At 47.7% G+C, this 25,464-nt stretch overlaps 1 long non-coding RNA gene across 1 annotated transcript in view; it reads right to left on the bottom strand.

Moving 5' to 3' along the window:
* Positions 1-4,275: 4,275 nt before the first annotated feature.
* LOC119469461 overlaps positions 4,276-25,464 on the bottom strand; it is a 33,015-nt gene continuing 11,826 nt past the window's right edge. Inside the window, exon 3 of the long non-coding RNA XR_005198283.1 lies at positions 4,276-5,309. This is a non-coding gene — a long non-coding RNA (uncharacterized LOC119469461). The remainder of the gene's footprint in view (positions 5,310-25,464) is intronic.

Here is a 25,464-nt window from a genome sequence, read left to right as displayed (position 1 = left end):
CCCTAACCCCTTCTAGTAGGTACCGGTGAAAATTGTTTACACCGAGGTGTTTGGGTCCCATTGGGGTCGGGTGGAAGGGAAAATCTTATTAATTTGTTCCTGGCGGTCCTCTGCCAAGCCTCCCCCTGTTCCAATGATGGCCTTATGGGCCTCCTGTCTAATTCTGCTCCTCTCTTTTGTAGTAAACAGTACTGGCAGTAATTGTTGACAGTTATCCCAGGTGGGGCCGTGAGTTTGTAAAACGGACTCCAGGAGCCCTGTGAGTGCCTGGGGCTTTTCAGAAAATGGAGGGTGTTGAGCCTTTCAGTTGTATAAATCACTAGAGAAGGGGATGTGGACAAAGAATGGGTGGCCCCGGCTACTGCTTTCCACTGGGGGCACCTCCCGAAGGGGTAATACCCTGGGCAGGTGTGGAGCCCCACTATGGGTGTGGAGTGGGGCCAAGGGCTGGCTACTGGTGTTGTCTGGAGAGGGGAGCTGGGACCCCTGTCCAGAGGGTAAGGGTTGGCTGCCAGTACCGTCTGGAGAGGGGTGCCGGGAACCCTGTCCAGAGGATTTAAAGTAAGGTGGAGGTAACTCTTAATCCTCTGCGGAGGCAGGGAGAACAGCCGGTACTGTAGGGACCTTTTTTGGGCCGGCTGACGTAACCTGAAGTCCAGCCTGTTTTATGCAGCATTTCAGCCACAGAGGGGGTCGTTGGACTAAATCCAACCATTGGTCAATGTATGGAAACTGATCAGGGTGTCCAGGCATTCCCGTGACCATTTTCCATACCACCTGGGTAATTTTTGGGTTGTAGGTCCCAGTGTCAGGCCACCCAACTCCAAAAGATGGCCATTCTAGTTCACATAAAAAGCAGAGTTTTTCAGGGGTTAATTTCACCCCATATTGGCCTGAAAACCCAACCTTGAAGTTGGCCATCATACGTTGGAGGGGGGGTGCAAGGCCAGGAGCTAGACGACCCCGTTTGGGGTTTTTGTTTTTTTTNTTTTTTTTTTTTTTTTTTTTTTTTTTTTTTTTTTGAGGGCCTGGAAATGGTTTAACTATGATTTTTAGATAGAAAAGTTCTGCTGTAGAGAAAGCCAATTCTAAGCCAGACAACTTATACTAAACACAAAGTCCTATAGCTTTCAGCTTCTGAATTTTTCCAAGAGGCTTATTTTAAGACTGGCTCCACTGAGGATTAGAACCAGCAACCTTGCAGTTGTAGGCTTTATCCCTTTTCTACTATGCTAACAGGCTACTTGCAGAAAGGGCAAACAGAAATCTTTCTTAAGTTGTATTTTGGATGCAAATCTTGCAACCTGAGGTGGTGCGGCCTGCCTGAAAGCCAGGCAGGACTGGCAGCCGGCAGAGGAAAGGAAGAAAAATGCTCTTCCTGTCAGTTTAAAACTAAGCTCACAGCCGCTGCCTGGCTGCGAGTTTCTTGCCCCTGCTGCTTTTGGTCGCCTTGATACAGGGACCCTAAAAGACATTAAATTCCTCTTTCCCTCCTTTCTCTCTGTTTCTCCCTCTTTTTACTTTCTCTCTCTCTCTCCGTCTTTTGTATGAGTCAGGGAAACAGGTGGAAGCAGCCAAGAGTGAGGATAGGATTCCCCTAGGAAGCCCCAGAGGGGCCAGTAATAGGCCTTGTATAGGTTTAGTACCACTTGGGCGTGGTCTTCTCTTAAATGACACCTGGCGTCTAGTGGCCTTGGGAAAGCTGGAAAATGGCAAAACAAATGAATTAGGAGGTCCACAGGGTGTGAATTTTGTATCCACCACAGCGTAGAGTTGGCAAGAGATTTGCCAGTCTGTTCTTATTAAGCCATGACACCCCACCTCCCAGCAGTGAGGGTGGTACTAAAAAACTAAATAAGGTGGGCTTCAGAGGACTGGCCGTAACACTAAATATTCTTTTGACAGAACAATTATTTTGTTTCCACCCCAACCGGCTAAGAAGAGTTGGCACGTTTCTGTCTAGGAGTTGATTTCCCCGGACAGAGAAAAAACGACACTCAATTTGTAGCAGGCAGAATTTTCCTTTGGACATTAGAAAAGGGAAGGAGTGTCCTGAAAAGATTGGGGGGAGGAGTAGGTAGCTGATGAGGGAAAAGGAAATTATACCCAACACAGGCAGAAATACTCCTGTCCTGGAGGGGGTGGCTGAGAGAACCTACAGGCCACAATATTATAATAAGAAAGAAAACAAAAAGATAGGGCTAAAGCTATTTGCCACATGGCAGAGTCAGAGGAAGTGAGGCTTCAGTAGTAGTAGAAGAACAGGAGAAGGAAGGAGAACAGAGTTACTTCTAGGGGCATGAATTCAGTAAAGGTCCCCTGCAGCCAGTGGTCCATTACCCACTGTAGAATATTTTTCACTTCAAGGGAAGCAGGCCTAAACCACTGTATATCAGCCAACAGGAGTCTAACAAAACTGGTAAATTTACAGTAAGGACAGAACCACATACAGGATTGACAAAGGATGGGTGCCCCCCAGATGGGAGACCAGTCTGATGCCTGCCCGGCCATGTCCCAGGAGGGATATTTCAGGACGTCTTGGCTAAGGTGTACCCATATAAACCCCAGGCCTGGTCACCTCAGAATTTTTAGTTCTGAGATGAATCACCGTTATGCCTTATGACGCTCCCATGGAACCGCGGGTGAAGGCCCTCACAAGCCCCATAGCCTACTGGCCATGGGACTACATATATACCCACTCACTCTCTCTCACTCACACAGAGGTTATGGAAAACAACTGAAAACTAATACCACAGCCTCCACACAGTGAGAGGTTACGGAAATACCAGAGCCTCGGGTGATATCTCTGGGAGGCTTGCCTGGTCAGAGTTCCAGTGACCGCATCCGGTCCCCTGACTCAGGCTACAGATACAGATGGACCGGTCCTCAGATTTCAGACCCAGAACAGACTTACCTCTGGAGGTTTCCAGGACCCTGAAGGAATTTGGGGTGAATGTCGGCTGAGCAGTCGCTTGTCCGTCACGGGGCCAAACTCTGGAGCCCTGGAACATCAGTAGGGGGCGCCTCCCCCAGAGACCCCCAAGGCAGGAGTGGCTGCCCAGGTGAAGTTCTAAGGGCTTTTGTCTAGGTGATGGAGGAATATAAATAAAATCTCGCTGGAGCCTCCAAAATGTAATATCAGATTGAGTATAAAAAATTAACACCAAGACAAAAGTATGCCAAATTGTAGGGTCTTTATTGCTGGCAGCCACGGAGGACTCACATCTCTCCAACCCGTGGCCCCAAGCTTGGGGAAAGCAGGGTTTTTAAACTGAAAAACCACATCCTGGTTTTAGGACCAAGAGGGTGAGAGGATGCAGGACAAGCAACTTTACAGAAGCTTATTCTGGCAGTTACTGATAAGCAAAGGCAAGCAGCTTTACCAAGTGGGCATTTTTCAGAGCAAGCTAGCTGTTTTTATTTACAGAAGCCAAGGTCAGCAGTTACTGCAAGGAGAATGGGGCAGCAGTTACAACTTATTTTTGGAAAAACAGGTTCATCTTGTATAAAATGGCGTTGCTTAGGTTCTAACTCTAGGCCAGCTACAGCACACCTCAAATCCAGTTTCTATTACTGTCCCTAACTGTGGAGAATTTTAGCTGACCCAGTGACCTGGCTCCTGTGGGTACAAGATGGCTAGATATATCATTGAGCATATACACCAGGCAGCAGCGGTAGCTTCTCTTTGTCTGTGAACACCTGCCCTGCTGCTAGCCCCTACTCACAGATGTGAGGCTCACTGTTCACAGGGGAGCATTTTGGAACCAGCTGGGATGAAAAAGAGTTTTCTATGGATAGCTCTTGTAGTCAGGTGCACAGTAGCGGGCTCCTGTCATCACTCCACGAGGTCACTGTAGACATGGACCATTCCAGAGAATCTTTTGTAATCAGTCTTTAGCCGTCTCCTAGTCCTTCCCAGTTGAGCATGGGTGGCAGCAGATGGCCCAGCCCAGGGAAAGTCCACCTGACCATTAGACTCATCCTAGAGCCACCAAAGCAAGGCTGCAGAGGAAGAGCTGCTTGTCACCAACATTAACCAGCACAGGGCTGGGCGACTTCAATGACAAATTTGGAAGCAGCAGGGCAAGAGAGCCAAGGCCCCTGGTTATCCCCCTTGGCCCCTGGAGGGGGTGCACTGGAAGGTCAGAGCCTTGACACCACAGAGCCAAACAACACACACCTCCTTGGGCCTAGACCCCAGCACAGTGGCCCTCCAGTGCTGGCAGGTGGCCCCACCCATAGCAGGGGAGGCGTGGGTCCTCCAAAGACCTTCCTGCCCCTGGCCAGATGATTTTCACAACTACCTAACCTTGGTGTTTACTTCTAGGTCTTTTGGCCAAATGCGTTTTCTTCTAAGAGTTGTTGGCAAAATACTGTTACAAGTTTCTTATGGGACCTTTGTTCTACTGTGGCCTGGTTAAAGGCTTTGTCCTTCTCTTTAATCCTCTTCAGTGGTTTTGCTGTCATTTCTCTTGATGCCGTATTTTCAGGTCCCTCATGGGAGGGGGCATAAGGTCTCCATCATCACGCCCCCTCTGCAGCTGTCCAGCCGGCAGTGAGTGGGCCCACACATGTGCATTCCTGTGCTTGAATTGCCAAACAGTGTCCCTTTCATTGCTGCTCAAACAGACTGGTGGCCTGCTCCTGCCAGCACCTGGGGAGAGAGTGTGTGCTTCCCAAGAGCCTGCCCCCTTGGTCCATGCAAATGTTCTCCATGGCAGACGTCCATGGAGGTCTCCCAGGCCCTACTGGCTGTCCAGCTCTTTGCACACATTCTTCCCGCTTGCAGGAATGAAATCCAAACACCTGATATGGAATGATGACTTGGCAGCAGGGAGTGGGGCAGCTTGTCTCCACTAACTTAGGACCAAAACTAGGAAGTTTACCATGCGCATGTGTTGGAGATCAGCCGTGGCCTCGAGCCCCAGTACACACAGAGGCAAGCCTCACCTCTTGACAGAGCCAGTCACCATTCAGCTGCGGCCTGTCTTCCCTGGGCGCCCAGGTGGGAAACTCTGGGCTATTAGTCCTACAAGTACAGGCACCGTTAGGTGCGAGGAGCACGCTTACCTGGGTCCACAGAAAGACTAAGCTCCTTAGTGACTCCATTCGCCATCACCTTTGAGAATTTTGCCTTGTTTTAACTAAGGATTGTTGAAGTTAATTATAACAAGGACCATCCCCACTCTGTATTTGCCTTGTTCCTTTCAACAAGCATTTGGCCTAATGAAGTCAGTGAATATTCCATTCTTGTTTTTTTTGATCTTTTGATGACATATGTTGCTTTATTTCTCCCATTTCTTTAATTACTGTGGGCAAAGGAAAATATTAAGGCAAAAATAGGTCACAAGTCACGTTACTCTGACCCAGCTGTGCAGAACCCCTTTGTACCTGCAGCTGTTCATTCCAAGTCAATGCAACTTTCCCTTTTCAATCTGGTCCATTCTTGGAGAACAAACCCATTGTAAGAGCTGTCGTCAGTGGTTGGGATATTACTTTGTAAAGTATTAAAGCACTAAACCAATTTTTGCAATATGTAGTAAATCATGCTTTCATTTTGGAAAATTTCCAGTAATGACTACTGCATTTTTTATAGAAGAATTGTATTTAATTTCTTTCTTTTATGAAAGATTATTTCAGTAAAAATAGCTCTGTAATCTGTGTGACACAGCCTCTCCATTAACTGACACAGAGAGACGCTTTGATGCCTACTCAATAAAATTAACATGTTTATAAAGTATTGGTTGGTCCAATTATTTGCCCACTGACTCCTGTGTTCTTGGTAAAATAGCATCTAAGAAAAGCTTTACTGCCAAGAGGAAGAAGACTATATCAGCATCCATCCATACCAGTTTTGTTTAAGTGTTTTCCCAGCCAAATGAGATGTAAATTCAGTTATCCAGTTTCTTTTTTTCAAGCTCTCTGTTACCCAGGCATCAGCATGATCTTGGCTTACTGCAACATCCGCCTCCCAGGTTCAAGCAGTTCTGCCTCAGCCTCATGAGTAGGTGGGATTACAGGTGCACACCATGCCCAGCTAATTTTTTTTTCGGTATTTTTAGAGAGAGAGTTCACCATGTTGGCCAGGTTTGTTTCAAACTCCTGACCTCAAGTGATCCACCCTCCTTGGCCTCTCAAACTGCTAGGATTATGGGCACAAGCCACCATCCCAGCCAAGTTTCATTCATATAAGAGGAAAATCTCTCTCCTTTCTAAAATGACCAAGACACTTTCTATCTAGATGAAAGCTGTATTTAGTTCATTGTCACACTGCTGATAGACCTGAGACTGGATAATTTCTAAAGAAAAAGAGATTTAATGGACTCACGGTTCCGCGTGGCTGGGAAGGCCTCACATTCATGGCAGAAGATGAAAGGCATGTCTTACATGGTGGCAGGCAAGAGAGAATGAGAGCCAAGCAAAAGGGGAAACCCGTTATAAAACTCTCAGATCTCGTGAGACTTACTACCAAGAGAACAGTATGGGGAAACTGCCTCCATGATTCAATTCTCTCCCACCAGGTCCCTCCCACAACACATGAGTATAATAGGAGCTACAATTCAAGATGAGATTTGGGTGGGGGAACAGCCAAACCATATCAAAAGCTGAATAGGGTTGTCCTTAACATGTCTTCACCAGAGGTTGCAACTGTAAGCAAGAGGATGGCTGCTGGGAGCATAGGGGAGGAAGAAGAGGAAGAGGAGGAGGATTTTGCTGTGAATTTTTATCTGTGAGTGCTCTTTTATGGAGGAGAGGCACTGCCTCTGTAAAAGAAAGGTGCCCCCTCAGGAGGCTGTGGGTGGGGTCCAGGGCCACAGGCCTGCTTAAGCAGGTGTGGTGTACCCAGGACTCAGTCCCAACCCATTGTGTGCCATGCACTGGGACAGCGATGGAGGTGGTGATGACAGTGCCTCATGCCCTCATGCACTGCATAGGCATCATGGGGGGTGGCACATTTTGTGCATAGTGGGAGATAGCAAAATCTCTGGGTGGTAGACAAGAAAAGTAAGGTTTGACGAGGTAAATCATTAAGCCAGGATTCCAGCTCAGGTGTGTCTGACGTGAGGGTCTGTGCTCCCAGCATCAGAGCACATGGTCATCCCAAGGAATGGGCAAGGCCCCTGCCCAGGAGGAGCTCACAGTCAGGGAAGGTGACATACAAGTCCATCTGGCTCCAGGTGGGGGGTAAGTTAGCACAGATGGGAGAAGAAGAAAGATGCCTGGCGGGGCTGTGGGATTGGCTGGAACAATGGCCACTACATACCCAAAGAATCCCGTTAAGGCCAATGGAACCATCCGTTTCTGGCTCCAATGTTTTTCTACACAAGGAAATAGGAAACTGTTCTAAGTTTGTGCAGGACAGGCAGAGAATCCCCTATGAAAGGCAAAACCCTGCATTTGAAGCTTTAAAAAGTGCCTAGAAGACTAAATAGGGTGGTGCTGGAGCCCTGGATTGGGAGACAGACAATCTGGCTCCAAAACTGACCTTGAGAAAAGCATGTCACCCTGCCAGCCCCAGGTTTCTGTTCTGTAAAACGACAGACTCAAGAAAAGGCTCTTGAGGTTTCCCCACCAAATCAAGGAATCTGAGTATTATTTAGAATAACAGAAGTCACCCCAGTTAATTTAACAGAGAATGTAATGTGGGCAACTAGTCAAGCAGGTATGGCAAGCCTAAAAAACACCAAAAGGAGACACACAGTTCCGCAGAGAGAGAACCTACAGGAAGCAGCTCCCTCATAGGGTCAGGGGCAAAGCAAAGAGGGCGCGTTGTTAAAATCCACAGGCAGAGAGGGCAGGGCTCCACAGCGTTGAGCTCAGACCTTTGAAAAAGGAGCTCTTCCCAGCTGGTGCCTGTGCCTCAGGAGGCCAGAGGGGGAGGCTCATGGTGCTAGACTCAGATCTCCAGGGAGGGTTGCTGGTGTCTCAGTAGGGGGTGTGATTTAGCCCCTTCTCCAAGGTGGGGGGAAAAACAAAATTGAAACAAACTGCAGCTAGCAAGTGAAGAGCTGTTGCCAAGACAACACTGAGAGAAACTAGAAGCAAAAGGAAAGAGCAAGTCCATGTGTGTCCTGACCCACCTACACACATGCATGTATACACACACATGCATGTATGTACATACACATGTGTGTATACATGCACACTGAGCAAGAAGGAAGACAGGAAAATATGCTTCCCTGCTGCAGGCCCCGGTTGCTGGAACCGAAGCTGGCCAGCACTGCTGATGTTCGAAACTCCCGTTTTCCATAGCCACTCCAAGTTGGCTTTGCTCTCAGGCAGATCTCAACTTTTTGGGATTCTTTACCTGATGGATGATCCAAACTTTCATTCCTGTAGATTCTGAGCCCTCACAAGTCCTTTCGTTAGATGCCATCATCTACCATTGACTTATTTTTGGATAACTAAAGGCACCCCAGAGAGTCCTCTACATTTCAGACATCATTTCTTGGCCCCCATTATGTAGGAACAACTCGATTTTTCCTTGATAACACTTTCAGTCACTCAGCCAGTAGAGTGACCTTCTTTGCATTGATTCAGTAGCTCAGAAGCCCACAATGGCCAGGTCTCAGCTCTGGGTTCAACGAAATCACTGCACTGCCTGTTGGGAAGCTCTCCTCCCTAGGGAAGCAAGAACTACAAAGCAGAGAAGTGCTAAGGTGTGGGGCAGGGGAGGTAAGATTCTTGGTTACAAGGCTTCGTAGTGACAAGTGCTACTCACACGCCCACCTCATTTCCCAGACCGTGTGTTCCGGCCATAGGACCACCATATGGCAGACCATATGGCAGTTGCTGATTCAAATCCCAAACTCCATCTGTAAGGTAGAACTCCGACCTTTCAGGGAGCTGTCTCCCTGCTGGCATTCTAACGGAGCCTTCGGTAGGCAGGACCATGGCTCTATCAGGCCAGCTGCTTCTGGGTCATTGGGATGTGGAGTAAGTGGGGTCATTGTGCATGATCTCACTGCTGTACAATTGAAATTTTTCATCAGAAACAACACTGTGTAGAATACCACGGCGATGAATAAGGCATTCTTTAAGTCCATGATAGTGGCTTTTGACAGCAGCATTGCAGACAGGGAAAGCAAATCTGAATTCAGGGCACACCTATTCCAGTGAGGGAAAATTGTTTTTCCTTATGAAGGGGTCCAGCTAGCCAACAGGAATCTGCCCAGCCCTCCCGGGAATGCACTGTAGAGGAGGCTGTCAGAAGGTCACTCCAGCAGAGCAGTGGTGGCCTCCAGGCTGACCTTGGCAAGAGGAAATTCATGTCATTTGTGCCCATTCACAGCCTCCATCCCTGCAATCATGGCCCTAGGCACACTGAATAAACATCAGGATGGCCGGTGGGAGGGTCATCACAGAGCATCACAGAGCATGCCCTCTTGTCCACCTGAGTCTCAAAGCCTCTTCTGTACAGGGAGCTCCTGGTGAGCATAAACATGCCACCCAAATATCTTGTCTCTTTACACCACCTTCTGAGCGATCCATCCACATACCTCTCCCCACCTTCCTATACGTGCATCTGTCACTGACCATGCTTCCTTTTCACCAATCTTGGAATCCTGTTCTTTCCAAGTCCCCGAACATCTAGTCAAACTATTTTTCCCCTGCTCATGAATCAGTGTAAGGCATGGTTTCTCAACAGTGGCACTGCTGACATTTGGGGCCACATCATTCTTTTCTGTTGGGGACAGTCCTGTGTGCAGGATGTTTAGCAGCATCCCTAGCTGACTGTGATGGTTAGTTGTATGTGTCGACTTGGCTGGGTTAAGGGATGCTCCATCCACTGGGACAATTTCCCTTCCCCGCCATCTTCCAAGGACACTCCAGAGCTCCCAGGGCCCACCTCAGCTGGTACTCACATATCCCAGAGAACCACCTGAAGGCAGGTCTCGGCCATCTGGTCACAGGAGTTTGTATGAGCCACAGACATAGATTGAGAGAGGAGTCAATCAGGAGTGCATGTTACAGGGGTCTCAGCCACCTGCTGACACACTGACCCGTGCCTGCTGGATTTTCTCCAGCCGATCCCCTCATACCACATCTTAATTTGATGACAGATTGCAGCTTCATGTGCAATCACACATGCAGGTGGGGTGGGAGCTCCCCGGCTGCAGCTACGGCCCTCCCAGGTGCAGGACCGGGAATCTCTGCAGCCTGCACCCTCGGTCCCCACCCGCCACCCCCGATGTCTGCTTCCACTGCCTAGCCCTTCTCTTCTCCTGCTCCAATCTCGAAGCTGGGTTGAGGCCAGGCCGTGGGGCCATGAATGGCAGCAGAGGGCCTGGGGAGAAGTAGGGGAGGTCCCTATAAGGCCCCACCTTCAGGCCAGGGAGGGCCTGAAGGCTGGGAGATGGGCTGCCAATCCCATGGACCAGAGTAGGGCCTCTTGGCACCTCCTCTGGCCTGCCATGGCACCCATGGACCAGTCAGCCTGCACTTCCTCCCTCTGAGGTCCATAACAGCCCTGGGCTCAGCTAGAGCAGGGCAGAGGACAGTCAACCAGAAGACAGGAAGAGGACAGAGAGAAGATGGAATGGCCAGCTGCAGAGAGGAGCTGCTTTCTGCAGGTCTTCCCTGAGCTGTTCTAACACTAAATAAAGTTCTTCATCTTCTTCACCCTTCCCTCATCCCAGTACTTCATTCTTCCCAGATGTAGAACAAGAACTCGGACAAACACACCAGGGAGGTTTCTGGGAAGAAAATCAACACCCCCAAGATCCCAAAACAAAGGCTCCTAATGTACATGCTACTCCCATCCCATCAGCACCAATCAGCATAGTGTTAACGGTGTGGCCCGCTATGGTTTTCTGTGGCATGTCTGCGGTTGCTATCATGGCGGAGAGAGCAGGAAAACTGGCATAACCCTGAGGCAAACTGGGAAGGGGTGCTGTGGGCACCCTTGACAGAGCAGATTGTTTCTGGTGTCCTTAGAAATTGACATAAAGAGCCAACTCTCAGTGCCATGAGGCTGCAACTGTGACTCCAATGAAGAAGCTTCAGGCCAGGCGCAGTGACTCATACCTGTCATCCCAGTGCTTTGGGAGGCGGAGGCAAGCGGATCACCTGAGATCAGGAGTTTGAGACCAGCCTGGCCAGCATGGTGAAACCCCATCTCTACTAAAAATACAAAAATTAGCCGGGCATGGTGGCGCACACCTGTAATCCCAGCTACTCAGGAGGCTGAGGGAGGAGAATCACTTGAAACAGGAGGCAGAGGTTGCAGTCCAGCTTGAGCGACTGTCTCAAAAAAAAAAAAAAAAAAAAAAAAAAAAAAAAAAAAGGAAGCTTCATCCAGAACAGCAGCTGCAATTGGAGTCACCAACTGGTTACCTTCACTCTGACGCACTGTTTTTCCTCAAGACCTATCTGTCTTTAGTAGAGGTCAAGCAGGCCAGGGAAGCAGGGACATAATAGGAACTTCCACCCTGAAATCTCTCCAGTAGTTGATAGCGGCACTAATCTCTGTAACTCCCCTAGGATGTGGGGTTAATTTATGATTTACTATTGAGGTAGGGAGGGCAAATTCCAAGACTTTCCCTTTCTTTCCACTTCCTACCAAGATGGCATTGGCTGCACGGCAGAAGAGCCAATGTAGGGCTTCTGTGGGGGCTCTGCCTGTTGCTGAGTGAAACTATTTCAACTGTATTTCAGAAGTGGAGGACATAAACCCCGGAGAATCCACAGACACCGTCCCATGGAAATTCACACTTGGGACCTATCATCAGACCTCCATAAGCCCCCACTTTGACTGCTGGGCCATGGTAGTGTCTTAAAGTCCCCAAAATTGTTAACAGCTCAGAGCCAGTGCCAAGTAATCCCCAAATTACACCAAGACATTCCCTTACCCTGCGGTAATTCAGGAGGAGACATTTGTCAGAACAAGCCTGTTGCTCCAGGGCTCAATCACCCTAGAGAAAAGCCAGAGGCTCCTGGGGAGGTTTGCAAAACGTATCTGGGGTAACACAGTCGGTCTCTTCTCCAGGGACCAGGCCTCTTCTCCAGCGGACCTGACTCACATTTAATCAAGGCACTCCATGCCTGTCAGTTGGCTCTGGAATTAATTCATCTGGAAAACCTGATGCATTGCTGTGATGCTGTAATGTGGCTACTGAAGTAAGAAATGTCACCTTCAAATCTGCAGTGTTTTCCAATGAAATTAATTCTATTGCGGTATATTTTATATACAGTGAAATACACAAATATCAAAGTATAGTAGGATGAATTTTAGCAAAGACATCCCCCAGTTCATCACAGCCAAGATACAGAATATTGCCACTACCCGTGAGAGCCTCCTGCCCTTCCCACTGCCCCAAAGCAGCTATTGTACAGGTATGCTCACTTTAGATTTATTCTGTCCTTAAGTCTCATGCAAATAGAATCACAGCCTGTGCTGTTTCTAGTCAATTTTCATATGCTCAGCCTGAGATTTCTGAGATTTGTCCCAATTGTTGTGGGTTTCAGCAGTTTGTAATGTTTTTATTGATGAATAGGCTCCTGCTGCATGGCTACACCACCATTTGTGTGTGTGTTTTCTTGTTAATGGACATTTGGGTTGTTTCCAGTTTGTGAATAAAGCTGCTATGAACATTTCTGAGCATTTGGTAGACATAGGCTTTCATTACTTCTGGACAAATACATAAAGTGGGCTGGGTGCACTGGCTCCTGACTGTAATCCTGACACTTTGGGAAGCCAAGGCAGGTAGATCGCCTGAGCTCAGGAGTTCGAGACCACTCTGGGCAACACAGTGAAACCCCATCTCTACTAAAATACAAAAAATTAGCCAGGCATGGTGGCTGGCGCCTGTAATCCCATCTACTCGGGAGGCTGAGGCACAAGAATCGTTTGAGCCCCAGAGGCAGAAGTTGCAGTGAGCGCTACTGCACTCCAGCTTGGGCTACAAAGTGAGACTTTGTTTCAAAAAANAAAAAAAAAAAAAACACACATAGAGTAAAATCACTGAGTCACAGGATGAGAAATTGCCAGTGATCCCAACAGGTTGAATGGTTTTCCATTCTGATAGCAAATGGATTCAGTTACCTGGGACAGGAGCATACAGGTCCATTTTCCTGGTGCACATGCAATAGTCCCCACAGCCGTACCTGTAGCACATGCAATAGTCCCCACAGCCATACCTGTGGCAGCTCAGTAGCACTCTGTTCCTTGCACACAGGGTTTTACACATCTGAGTTAGGCACATGCACGGAGCACAGAATCCTGCCATGCCCGATGGTGTGTTTGCACAGGCATGGGCCATGTGTCCCTCCTCCCAGGAGCCTCCCGTCTCATGCCTCCCTACTGCTGTTCCCTTCCTCTTGGAGGCTGAGCTCACATTCTGCCCTCTGTCCTGCTCAGCCTCACCCGTGCCTCCTCTCCTCCCTCAGGTGTTTGGTTCCTGGATGCCAGGATCTTGATATGCCCCAGTGCCCCTGAAGACTCAGTCAATGGTGTGATTAGCACCCTTCCCCTTGGCGCAAAGAGAAGTCTTCCTCTGCATTCAGATGAGCTGGGCAAGCAGCCTCAGCCCGGGCATGCCCTTGGCCCAGAGAAAGGAGGTGACTCCCTGCCATGCAATTCCCGGGGAGTGTCTGGGAGTACCCTGGGAGAAGCTCCACAAAGGAGTAGGGCTGAGCTCTGCACTAGGCAGGGACAGCCCAGGAAGGAAAATTTCTCAGGGAGGTGAGGGGCCCTAATCTACTCAGAGAAAGGGACAAAGAGGAATCCCAGTAGATAGGACATGGACTCCTTCCACAAACACCTGGGCACTGCTTTGTGCTGGGCTCACTAAGTGTTGTAGATGTGCCCAGGAATAACACAGCCCAGTGTCCTCCCTTAGTGGTACAGAAGGCAGGAAATTTAGCATAGGAGCTGCTGTGACAAGAAGGAACAGGGACAATCAAGAAGGAAAGGGACAATAAGAGCCAGGGCAGTGGCCACTTTCCCCTGGGGCTCGGGGCTCCTGCAGTGGGCCCAGGGCTGTCCTGACACAGCCTGGCCACTGTCACAGGCCTGACGGGGACAATCACCATTGCAGCTTTGTGGACGAAGGCTCAGAGGGGATGAGATCATCTGCCCAGGGTCACTCAGGGAAGGAGGAGCCGAGCCAGGCTGCAGGGTAGCTTGGCTAAGTCCCTAAATCTGCACTTGTCCTGGACATGCCCGCAGAGGGACAGGAAGCTGGAAGTGATGAGGGGCCGTGCATCGGCAGCTGGTGGTACTGGCCAGCCCTGCGGCCATCAGAGCTAGGTGGGGACCATCCTCCCAGGCCCCTCCATGTCCACCCTCTTGTCACAAACAGTGCAGGGGCCATGAAAGGAAGGAAATGTGACCAGAGCAGTCCTCACCCCCACGAGGCTTCACTGCAGGAGGAAGCATGGCCCTCCTGCACCCAGGTCTGTTCCTGCCTCCCTGCACTTAGAGCTGGGCAGCGCGAGGCCGCTGATGGCACCCACTGTGCCATCTCACTTTCTTCCATGGACTCTGTCTCGACAAAGTCCCGACACACATCTGTTCCAGATTTGTGCTCTGTGTTTCTGATTTTCCAAGTTTCCATAACTCATCCTGGAACTTTCTAGGGGGTGGATGAGGGTGTCTGAGCCACATGTCCCCTGCTCTGATGAGCTCAGCAGCCCTTGCCTGAGCACTTCTGCAGCAGGAAGGAAGGAGTAGTTCTACAGGAGAGGCAGGAGCCCAGGCCCGTCTGCTGTCGGCCTCCCAGGACCAGCAGGAGCCTCAGAGGCTGGTTCATGGGTAGGAACCAGTTAGGCATGTAAGTATTTCCTGCCAGTCCAAGGAACAGCTGCTATCAGAGTTCTCACGTTTGCAGAAAATGCATTGCCCTAAGCAGTGAGGTGAGAGCTGGACACCTGCACAGCAACCACCTGGAAGAAGGGATCCCTGGTTGGCCACATGCTGTGTCCACATCAGGGTTTTTCATGTTTTATTCTTTTCACCCAGGAGAAAAATGTATGCTGCCTGTAGCCAAACAAGGATTTATTTCTCCTTTCAAATTTAGTATCTTAACCAGTTAGTTAATTTTGTAGTTCGAGATTTCACTGCAATTTTTGATCAGTAATTCATCATCTGAAATCCATAACCCACTTGTGCTTCACCCAACAGGTCAGGCTTAATGCTTTGTTTATTATCAAATAAAGCCAAGTGGTTCCTTCTCCTTGGTCACCAGCAAGCAGTTGGAGGGACACGCCCAAACCATAAGTTTCCTACAGGAAAATAGAAATGAGCAATGATACTGTTTTGGAAAAACTCAATCGTGTTTTTCCTCTGCTGTCACGCCACCGTAACCATCACCCCAGAATACTTCTGTGACCAAAAGTGTGGAGGTTTCTCCCACATACCAGGCAGCAGACACCAGCTGGGTGTCCTCCAGTTCAATTCCCATGCTGTCTACCTGGGAAGAGTGGCACATCCTCAGGGCTGCCCTGCTCCCAGACACCAGGCGCAAGTCCAGGCCTCTGGAACTTCTGACCAACCAGCTTCAGGTTAGAGTTCCCTCAACCCCCTCTTTGGGTTCTATTAATTTGTTGGAGCAGCTCACAGAACTCAGTAAGAAACACGTTTGCTAGTTTATTAAAAGGATACTACAAAGACGACAGATGAAGAGATGCGTAGGGTGAAATCAGGGGAAGGGGCGCAGAGCGTCCATGCCCTCCCTGGGCACCACCCTCCAGGAACCTCCACGTGTTCAGCCCTCGGGAAGCTCCGGAACCCAGTCCTCTTGGTTTTGGCGGCGGGTCCGTGCCATCACCATCCCTTCCCCTAAGGCATAGGGCAGGGCTCCCTCTGGAGAGGGTCTGAAGACCCACAGTCAGAAAGGTGCAGGAGGAATAGAGTCCTGTCTTAGGGCAGGTGAAAGAAAGTCGGAAGACGAGAGAGATTCTGTTTTTCTAAAGCACCCAACGTTTTAACAAAAGACCCTAACACAGGCTATGGGAGTTACAAGCCAGGATCCACAGACAAAAACCTGTATCTATCATAACACCACAGATAGCAAACACATCATGTTCAAAAGCAGCTTCCTTAAGAATAATCAACTTCACTGGTTAGATTCTTTTTTGTACCATGTTTTAAAAAATCCTTTTCTAAGAGCCTCAGCACTGCCACCACGAGAAGAATTTCTACCCAAGAAAGATGGAATCCAATCCCGTCCCCTGGAGGAAAATGCTTTAAAAGTGATTTTGATGGTCTGGGGATGAGGGCTCATTTGAGTCTTTTATGGCTCCTCCCCCAAGCTCCTGAAATAAACTCAGGGCGCTTTCCTGCTCTGTCCGTGCTCATAGTTATTCCTGGCATGCATGTTGCTATTCTGGTCCGCCATGCAGCAGGTGCTCTGTGGCCAAGGCACCCACCTTTTTAGGGGTGCCTAGGCCCATCAGGCTGAAGGGCGAACAGCAAAGGACAGTGACGGAAGAGGGGGCAGAGGGCCCTGGGCAGAACCTAGCCGTGCTCTGGAATGCTGTGTGCATGTCGCTATCCAAAGGCTTTAAGGTAAGACTTTGAATTCTCCTCTGCATTTCCCTTCCAAGCATTTAGGAAATGAATCTGTCACTGTCACCCTGACTTTGAACTCCTGAGATGGCATTCTATAATGCCATTCAAAAACGTACATGATAAAATGGTGGAAATACTTATTTTTTTTTTATTTGAACATTCATATATTATTAATAAATTTTCTGGAAAAAAAGAAGCCCTAAGAGGGGCCGCAAGCAGGTCAAGAAGGAGGTGAGTCAGCAGGTACGCCAGGACCCCCCTCAAGCTCCTCTGGGGTGCTGCACACAAACACCAGCAGCACAGACAGAGCACCAGGGTAAGTGGGCCACCTCTGGGTATGACAGAGGCATCTGACAGCCATCACCGATGCTGACCCTGAGCATGGTGGTATGGTCTAAGAAAAGTGTTGGCAGAGTTCTGAGTTAGGCAATCCAGGAGTGGCCAATTTGGAGACTCACTCCTTATCTGTGAAGGACAACCAAACCCCTGGCCCAGCCCTTGGAATGCAGACTGTACAGGGGCTAGGAGCGCTTTGTTCTGGGTTAAATAGAGGTTGCTAGGTGGAGGGTGCTAAGTGAAAATCTACATCAACTATCTGCTTTTTACAAAGGGTAGCAATCTTCCCGTCTAGTCTGCTGCCACTGGGCTGCCCGGTATGAAGTCTCCCAATAAACCCCAGATCTCGTTCGCTGGCTCCAGCTCTCAGACATGGTGCCAGCCTTACTGGAGTCAGTAGGGATCTGGCACACACCCCACAAATGTCCTTCAGATTCAGTTCATGGATCTCTCTCAGAAATGGGTCTCAGTGGCCCAGAGTGAAGAATAAGCCCACACCCCAAGTCTACAGTGGACTGCCAGCTCAGGGGCCAAACATCTGCTAAAGATATAAGATTGACAAGGTTATAAAGAATGACCTTGTTTAGGACTGCTTTTAGTCTACAGGTGACTGCTGTTGCTGCAAGAGTGACAAAGAAACACGAAGATCTTTTGTAGGGCTAAGGAGACAAAAAGCAGAATTCAAGGCCCACCAAGAACAGAAACACTAGCTGGGGCCAGGCACAGTGGCTCACACCTGTAATCCCAGCACTTGGGAGGCCGAGACAGGCAGATCACTTGAGATCAAGAGTTTGAGACCAGCCTGGCCAACATGGTGAAATCCTATCTTGTTTTTTTTTGTTTGTTTGTTTTTTAATGAAATAGCATAAGTAGAAAGAAGCTGGAACCAAAAGGTTCTATATCATATGACTCCATTCATATGACATTCTGCAAAAGACAAAACTGTAAGGTCAGAAAACACATCAGGAGTTATGAGATTTGGGGGATCAGGAAGTGGCTATTATAAAGGGGATGCACAGGGCAATTTTTAGGGTGATGGAGATACTCTGCTGCTGGAATAGCAGCTACAAGTACCTCTGTATTGGTTAAAACCCATAGAACTGTACACATTACAAATAGTTCACTTTTAATGCATGCAAATTACAAAACCTCAACCACTAGGTTGGGGAATCCCAGGATGGAACACAGACTGTGAGAAGACACTCACTGATTTACAAACATAACCTCCGTGAGGGGGTGGGAGGAGGAGCTGGCCTAAGTAAGTTGGGAAAGGGGCATTCTGACCAGAAACACCTGCAGACAAAGGTCGCTGTACTCTCCTTAGCACATGCATTCAAGTGAGAGCAGGCTAATGATTCCGAAGCTTCCACACAGGCACACTGGGCTTGAACAAACAGGCGCAGGCATGCTGTGTGGCAAGAGCCAGTGTCTCCCTGTGGGGAGTGTGGAGGGGCTTATGGATCAACAGCAGGAGTGGGAATGCGTCCTGCAGGGCTGGCCTTGAGTCTGAGACATCAGTGTGAATCCAGGCTTAGTTCAGTGGACAAACAGAGGGACAGAGAGAATGCACTAAAGGCACAGGATATGATATGGCTTGGATGTGAGCCCCAGTGTCGGCAGCTCTCTCATGAATAGCTTGGTGCTCTCCTCATGGTGATGAATGAGTTCATGCTGTTAGTCCACACAAGGACTGGTTGTCGAAAAGAGCCTGGGCAGGGTGCATTGGCTCACGCCTGTAATCCCAGCACTTTGGGCCTGAGGCAGGCGAATCACCTGAGGTCAGGAGTTCAAAACCAGCCTGGCCAACATGGTGAAACCCTGTCGCTACTAAAAATACAAAAAATTAGGTGGGCGCAGTGCGGGGCGCCTGTAATCCCAGCTACTTGGGAGGCTGAGGCAGAAGAATCGCTTGAATCCGGGAGGCGGAGGTTGCAGTGAGCTGACATCACACCATTGCACTCCAGCCTGGGCAACAAGAGCAAAACTCCATCTCAAAAAAAAAAAAAAAAGAAAAAGAAGAAGAAGAAGAAAAGAGCCTGATACCCTTCCCCTCTCTCTTGCTCCTTCTGTTGCATGTGACACACCAGCTCCCACTTTTCCTTCCACCATGACTGAAAGCTTCTCACTGAAACAGATGCTGGCTCCATGCCTGCACAGCCTGTAGAACCATGAGCCTAATAAACCTTTTTTCTTTATAAATTACCCAGCTCGGGAATTCCTTTATGGTAACGTAAATACACTAACAAGGTATACAAATGGGTGAGTACACATACAAACGTGTCCTAGCTCTGTCCACTGACAGAGGCTAGAGTAGCAACTCCCCAGTGGCCAGGAGAACACCCAGCACCCAGATCTTGTGCTCCATACCATTTTCCAATTAAAGAAAACAGTATCCCTGGATAAACGGCTGATTCTGGAGCACAGCAGCTGGGGTAGCAGCTGCCCACTCTTTGGCCTCTCTCTGGCTCCAGGGAGAAATCCAGGAAAGAAAGGCAGAGGCTGCAGCATGTCTTTGCTCCCCTTCAGCCTGAGTTGGGGGAGATCCCCAGGGTTGCCCTGGGTCTAGCTGGAGCTCATTTGGTCATGTTTCAACTCAGGTCCATCCCTAAAAAGCCAGTGACACCACTCACCTGTGCTGCCATCAGAGGGACTTTGACAAGATGGGACTAGGCCTGCCCTGAGGCCCCCTAACCTGGCAAATCCCCCACCCCCTTCACCGCAGCCTGCAGGGTCCTAAAGCCAGCCAGGCCTGCTCTACAAGTTCATCAGGTTACCTGTCGGACAAAGCTTTGCATGAAGTGACCATTGGTTTTCTTCCTCCACAGTTGCACCTGGAATCTCTGCCCACAAGAGCTAAGGGGGAGAAAATGGCCAGTCCAGGTGTCTCACAGTTGCAGGCAGAGATCCTGGCGGGCCCCCTCTGTAACCAGAAGGCACCCTGTGGGGGTCTCCCTTTTGTCTTGGGGCACCTCCACCTCCACCTCCACCTATAGCTGCCTGTGCCCCTGCGGCAGGCAGGGCAGGGTCACAATCTTAGCTCCAGCCCAGACAGCTTCTTGGGCCAAGGCTGCTGTGGGCTGGGCTGTGCAGTACAAGAGTCTGGGTTTGTCTGGAATCCACAGTAAATAAAAAGGACATTCCCAAGTGGCTCATGAAAATGACTTGTAAAGACCAGGGAAAAAATAGATCATCTTAAGGAAAAAGCAAAGCCCCTAATCCACACTTCCTTCCCAGGCTCACTTTTTCCCAAAGAGATGTTTTTATAAAGTCATGAATGGATTTTAAACACATATAATAGAAGTATGGTGAAAGTGAGCTTAAAGGGGATGAAATGCTGATTTAGTTAAAACAGAGTGATTCAGAGAACTGGGGTCTGGACATCCATTCCCAAGGAGCCTGCAATGTGCCACGTGTCCCTCCGGACACCCAAGCACACATGTGCATGCATGAGGATATTCTGTGAGTGTTCTGTACATGTGGGAGCATGCTGTGCACTCGTCCAAGTATCCTGATCACAGAATCCTGCTTTCTGTTAAGAAACATGCCATTGTGTGAATGGGTGATACTTAAGTCATCCTGTTTGGTGGGCATCAGACGTTTCCTGACTTTTGTTGCAAACAGTACTTCAGTGAACACATCTGTCATTGTCTTTACTCAGTTGTGAGCACATTTGCAGGATAAAATCCTACAGAAGAAATTAGAGGCACATGTGTGCAAACAGTTTGAGTGATGTTGCTGGTGCCATGGAGAGTAGAGATGCGCAAAGCCCAGCAAGGGGTCCAAGCCAAAACTGGCCACACACCAGCCACAAGGCCTCTGACCTCAGCCACACTCCCCAGGGGGGCACCAGAGGCAGTGCCAGCATGCCCTGAAGACCAGATGAGTGCCCACCAGCAGTCAGCACCACTGCAGGGAGGAGGAGCAGAGGGGGGCTTGGGAGACTCGCAGCCATCCGAATGAGACTGAGATTCCCATTAGGCTTTGCCCATCCAGTACCAGCTGAGAGGACCAGAAGGGGCGCTTAGTCCAGTTGCCCTGTAGACCCTCCAGGCTGAGGAGCAAGGTGCAGTGGGTGGGGACAAACTCCACAATTAGGAGTGGAAGAAGCTGCATTTCTCTACATGTGGGAGAAGCAGCCACATTCCCCTGCACCTGGAGTCCCAGCTGTAGGCCCCCAGTATCTTCCGAGGAGAGGCAGGTCAGCATTTCTTATCCTGCCTCCAGCTGCCTGAGGTTAAGTTCTAGGTGAGGGTGATGAGAGGTGGGGGCTCCCTGATGTCCAGCCACCACTCAGGACATGAAGGCTCTGCCTTGGGCACAGTGCTGCTGAGAATAGTGAGGCCCCACCAGAAAAGGCAAGCTGAAAAAGCCCGAGGCTACTGCCCACCTCCATCCAACAGTGCCCAGCTCCTCAAGTGGAAGTATCACCTGAAGAGAAGTGCACCACTGTCCCCGCCCCCAGCTCAATAGCCATTGCTTGGAGATTTTTCCCAGGGAACTTGAAGAGTCCACCTGGAGTCAGAACATAATATCAAATACAGCTCATATCCACAAGGATTGGTTCCGGGACTCCCCAAGGATACCAAAATCCATGAGTGCTCAAGTCTCTTGTATAAAATGGCCTACTATTTGAATATAAAATACACATATCCTCCCATATACTTGGAATCATTAAATTACTAATGCAATGTAAATACTAATACAATGTAAATACTAGGTAGATATTTATTATACTGTATTGTATAGGGAATAATGACAAAGAAAAAAAGACAGTTCAATACAAACATAACCGTCTTCTTTTTTAAAAAAAAAAACCAAAGCAGCATTTTCTATCTGCAGTTGGTTTAATGCATGGCTGTGGAACTCACTAATATGGAGGGCCAACAGTATCAACCTCCAGAACCACTCCTTCAAAGGATCCTGTATTTGACTGACTCCCTCTGTAGAGCAATTTAATCCCAAGTGCATTGTTGAGAACAACAGCACAATCAGCCAGCAATCACCGGGGCTTAAAGCTAGGTGTGGTCAGGGAAAGAGACATTCAGAGACTGCCAAAACCACCACCTTCACTGTGACCTGGGATCCAGCGCTGCCTGAAGAAGCAATATCAAATGTTCAACACCAGGGGGAGTAGATTTCACTTAAACAATCCAGCTATTCACTAAAAAATAAACAAGTAAATAGCAAGCCCTTTGAGGAAAATGGGGACCAGCACCCGGCAACCCAAGTTGCTAAAATATATTGTCTGTTATCTAAAATATCCCAGCAAAAAATACTGAAACATGCTAAGAAACAGGAAAGCATAATCTGTATACCAGAAAAACATCAAGAGAAGCTTCCTGTGAGAGTAACTCAATGTCAGATTTTTTAAAATAAATTCTATTTGTCTATATTTGAGGTTTACAGCATGATGTTATGAGATATGTATACACAGAAAAATGGTTACAATAGTGAAACAGATTAACACAGCTATCATCTCCCATAGCTATTTTGTGACAAGAGCAGTTAAACAGGTGTCAGATTTAACAAAGACTTTAAAGTGGCCATTAAAATATGTTCAAAGAACTAAAGAAAATCATGACCCAAGAAGTAAAGTATGATGACAATATCACATCAAATAGAAAATATCAACAAAGAGAAATTATTCTTTAAATGAAGATACTGGAATTAGAAAGTACAATAATGGAAATAAATTTCACTAGAGGGACACAACAGTAGATTAAAACTGGCAGAAGAAAGAATTCATTAACTTAAAGATAGATCAACAGAAAATATGCAAGTCAAAGAACAGAGAGAAAAATAAATGAAAAATGAACAGAGCTTCAGAGATATATGAGACACCATCAAGCATACTAGCACACACATAATGAGAATACCAGGAGAGGAGAGACAAGGAAAAATATTCAAAGAAATCATGACTATAAAATTTCTAAGTTTGATTCAAAAACAATATACATCCAGAAAGCTGAACAAACTCCAAGTAGGATAACCACAGAGAACCACAAAGAGTGAAATGTACTTTATCTCAAATAGTCAACGTGCTGGGGGGAAAAAGCTGAAAGTCAAAAACAAGTAGACAATTTTGAAAACATAAACATAAACAAAGAAAAAAACTTGTCCCTTCCAAAAGAATTCCCATAAGATTCACAGCTGAATTATCATCAGGAAAAAAAATGGTGGCCAGAAAGCACTGGAATCACATATTCAAAATGCTCAAAAAGGTCGGGCACAGTGGCTCACACCTGTAATCCCAGCACTTTCAGAGGCCAAGGTGAGCAGATCACCTGAGGAGTTCAAGAGCAGCCTGGCCAACATGGTGAAACCCTACTAAAAATACAAAAATTAGCCTGTAATCCCAGCTACTCGGGAAGCTGAGGCAGGAGAATCACTTGAACCAGGGAGGTGGAGATTGCAATGAGCTGAGATCATGCCACTGCACTCCAGCCTGGGCAATCGTTGCTGTTCTGCAGCCTCTGCAGGTAATTCCCAGGCAAGCAGGGTCTGGAGTAGACCTCCAGCAAACTCCAGCAGACCTGCAGCAGAGGGGCCTGTTAGAAGAAAAACTAATAAACAGAAAGAAATAGCTTGACTATCAACAGAAAGTCCATCCATTCAGAGAACCTATCCAAAAGTCACCAACTTCAAAGACCAAAGATAGATAAATCCATGAAGATGGGAAGAAGCCAACGCAAAAAGGCTGCAATCACTAAAAACCAGAACACCTCTTCTCCTCCAAGGGCTCACAACCCCTCACCAGCAAAGGAACAACACTGGATGGAGAATCAGTTTGACAAATTGACAGAAGCAGGCTTCAGAAGGTGGGTAATAACAAACTTCTCCAAGCTAAAGGAACATGTTCTAATCCAATGCGTGGAAACTAAGAACGTTGAAAAAAGGTTAGATGAATGGCTAACTAGAATAATCAGCATAGAGAAGAACATAAACGACTTGATGGAGGTAAAAAGCACAGCACGAGAACTTCATGAAGCATATACAGGTTTCAATAGCTGAATACATCAATCAGAGATCAACTCAATGAAATAAAGCAAAAATGCAACATTAGAGAAAAAAAGAGTGAAAAGAAGTAACAAAGCCTCCAGAAACTATGGGATTATGTGAAAAAGACCAAATCTACGTTTGATAGGTGTACCTGAATGTGATGGGGAGAATGAAACCAAGTTTGAAAATACTCTTCAGGATATTATCCAGGAGAACTTCCCCAACCTAACACAGCAGGCCAACATTCAAATACAGGAAATGCAGAGAACACTGCAAAGATATTCCTCGAGAAGAGTAACCCCAAGGCATATAATGGTCAGATTCACCAGGGCTGAAATTAAGGAAAAAATGCTAAGGGCAGCCACAGAGAAAGGCTGGGTTAATCACAAAGGGAAGCCCATCAGACTCACAGCAGATCTCTCGGCAGAAACCCTACAAGCCAGAAGACAGTGAGGGCCAATATTCAACATTCTTATAGAAAAGAATTTTTAACCCAGAATTTCATATCTAGCCAAACTAAGCTTCATAAGTGAAGGAGAAATAAAATCCTTTACAGACAAGTAAACTGCTGAGAAATTTTATCACTGTCAGGCCTGCCTTATAAGAGCTCCTGAAGAAAGCACTAAACATGGAAAGGAACAACCTGTGCCAGCCACTGCAAAAACATATCAAATTATAAAGACCACCAATGCTATGAATAAACTGCACCAACTAACAGGCAAAACAACCAGCTAGCATAAAAATGACAGGATCAAAATTCAAACATAACAATATTAACCTTAAACGTAAATGGGCTAAATGCCCCAGTCAAAAGATCCACTGGTGAAGTAGACAGAGTCAAGACCCATCAGTGTACCCATCTCATGTGCAAAGACACACATAGGCTCAAAACCAAGGGATGGTGGAAGATTTACCAAGCAAATGGAGAGCAAAAAAAAAAATCAGGAGTTGCAATCCTAGTCTCTGATAAAATGAACTTTGAAAGAATAAAGATCAAAAGAGACAAAGAAGAGCACTACATAATGGTAAAGGGATCAATGCAACAAGAGCTAACAATCCTAAATATATGCACCCAATACATCACACACTGGGGCCAGTCGGGGAGTGGGGGGCTAGGGGAGGGATAGCAGCGGGGGCGGGAATGGATGCAGCAAACCACAAAGGCACGTGTATACCTATGTAACAAACCTGCACGTTCTGCACATGTATCCCAGAACTTAAAGTATAATAAAAATAAATAAATCAGAAAACATGAAACAATGTAATGAAAATAATACCAAAGGTATTAGTTACAGTGACAAATTGGGTAGTTCAAATACCTCTATAAGACAAAATTGGTTTACTAAACTCAAAAAACAGTATCCAACTATCTGCTGTTTATAAGTGACACAATTAAAATAGAGTGAGGCATGGAATGTGAGTTCACAAAGGCAAGAAACATGTCTCCTCCATGGCACTCTGCAAAGCCCAGTTCTGAGACACCATGTGGCATGCATATAGGAGATGCTCACTACGGATTTGCTAACGAAAGCAAAGGACCTGGACAAAAATGTCCTAGGTCAATTGCAAACAAGCAAGTGAAAAGAGCAGATGTCACATTTAAAAAAAAAAAAAAA

The sequence above is a fragment of the Cebus imitator genome, unplaced genomic scaffold, assembly GCF_001604975.1.
Source record: "Cebus imitator isolate Cc_AM_T3 unplaced genomic scaffold, Cebus_imitator-1.0 Scaffold662, whole genome shotgun sequence".
Taxonomy (NCBI): domain Eukaryota; kingdom Metazoa; phylum Chordata; class Mammalia; order Primates; family Cebidae; genus Cebus; species Cebus imitator.
This window is presented reverse-complemented; position numbering and strand designations above follow the sequence as displayed.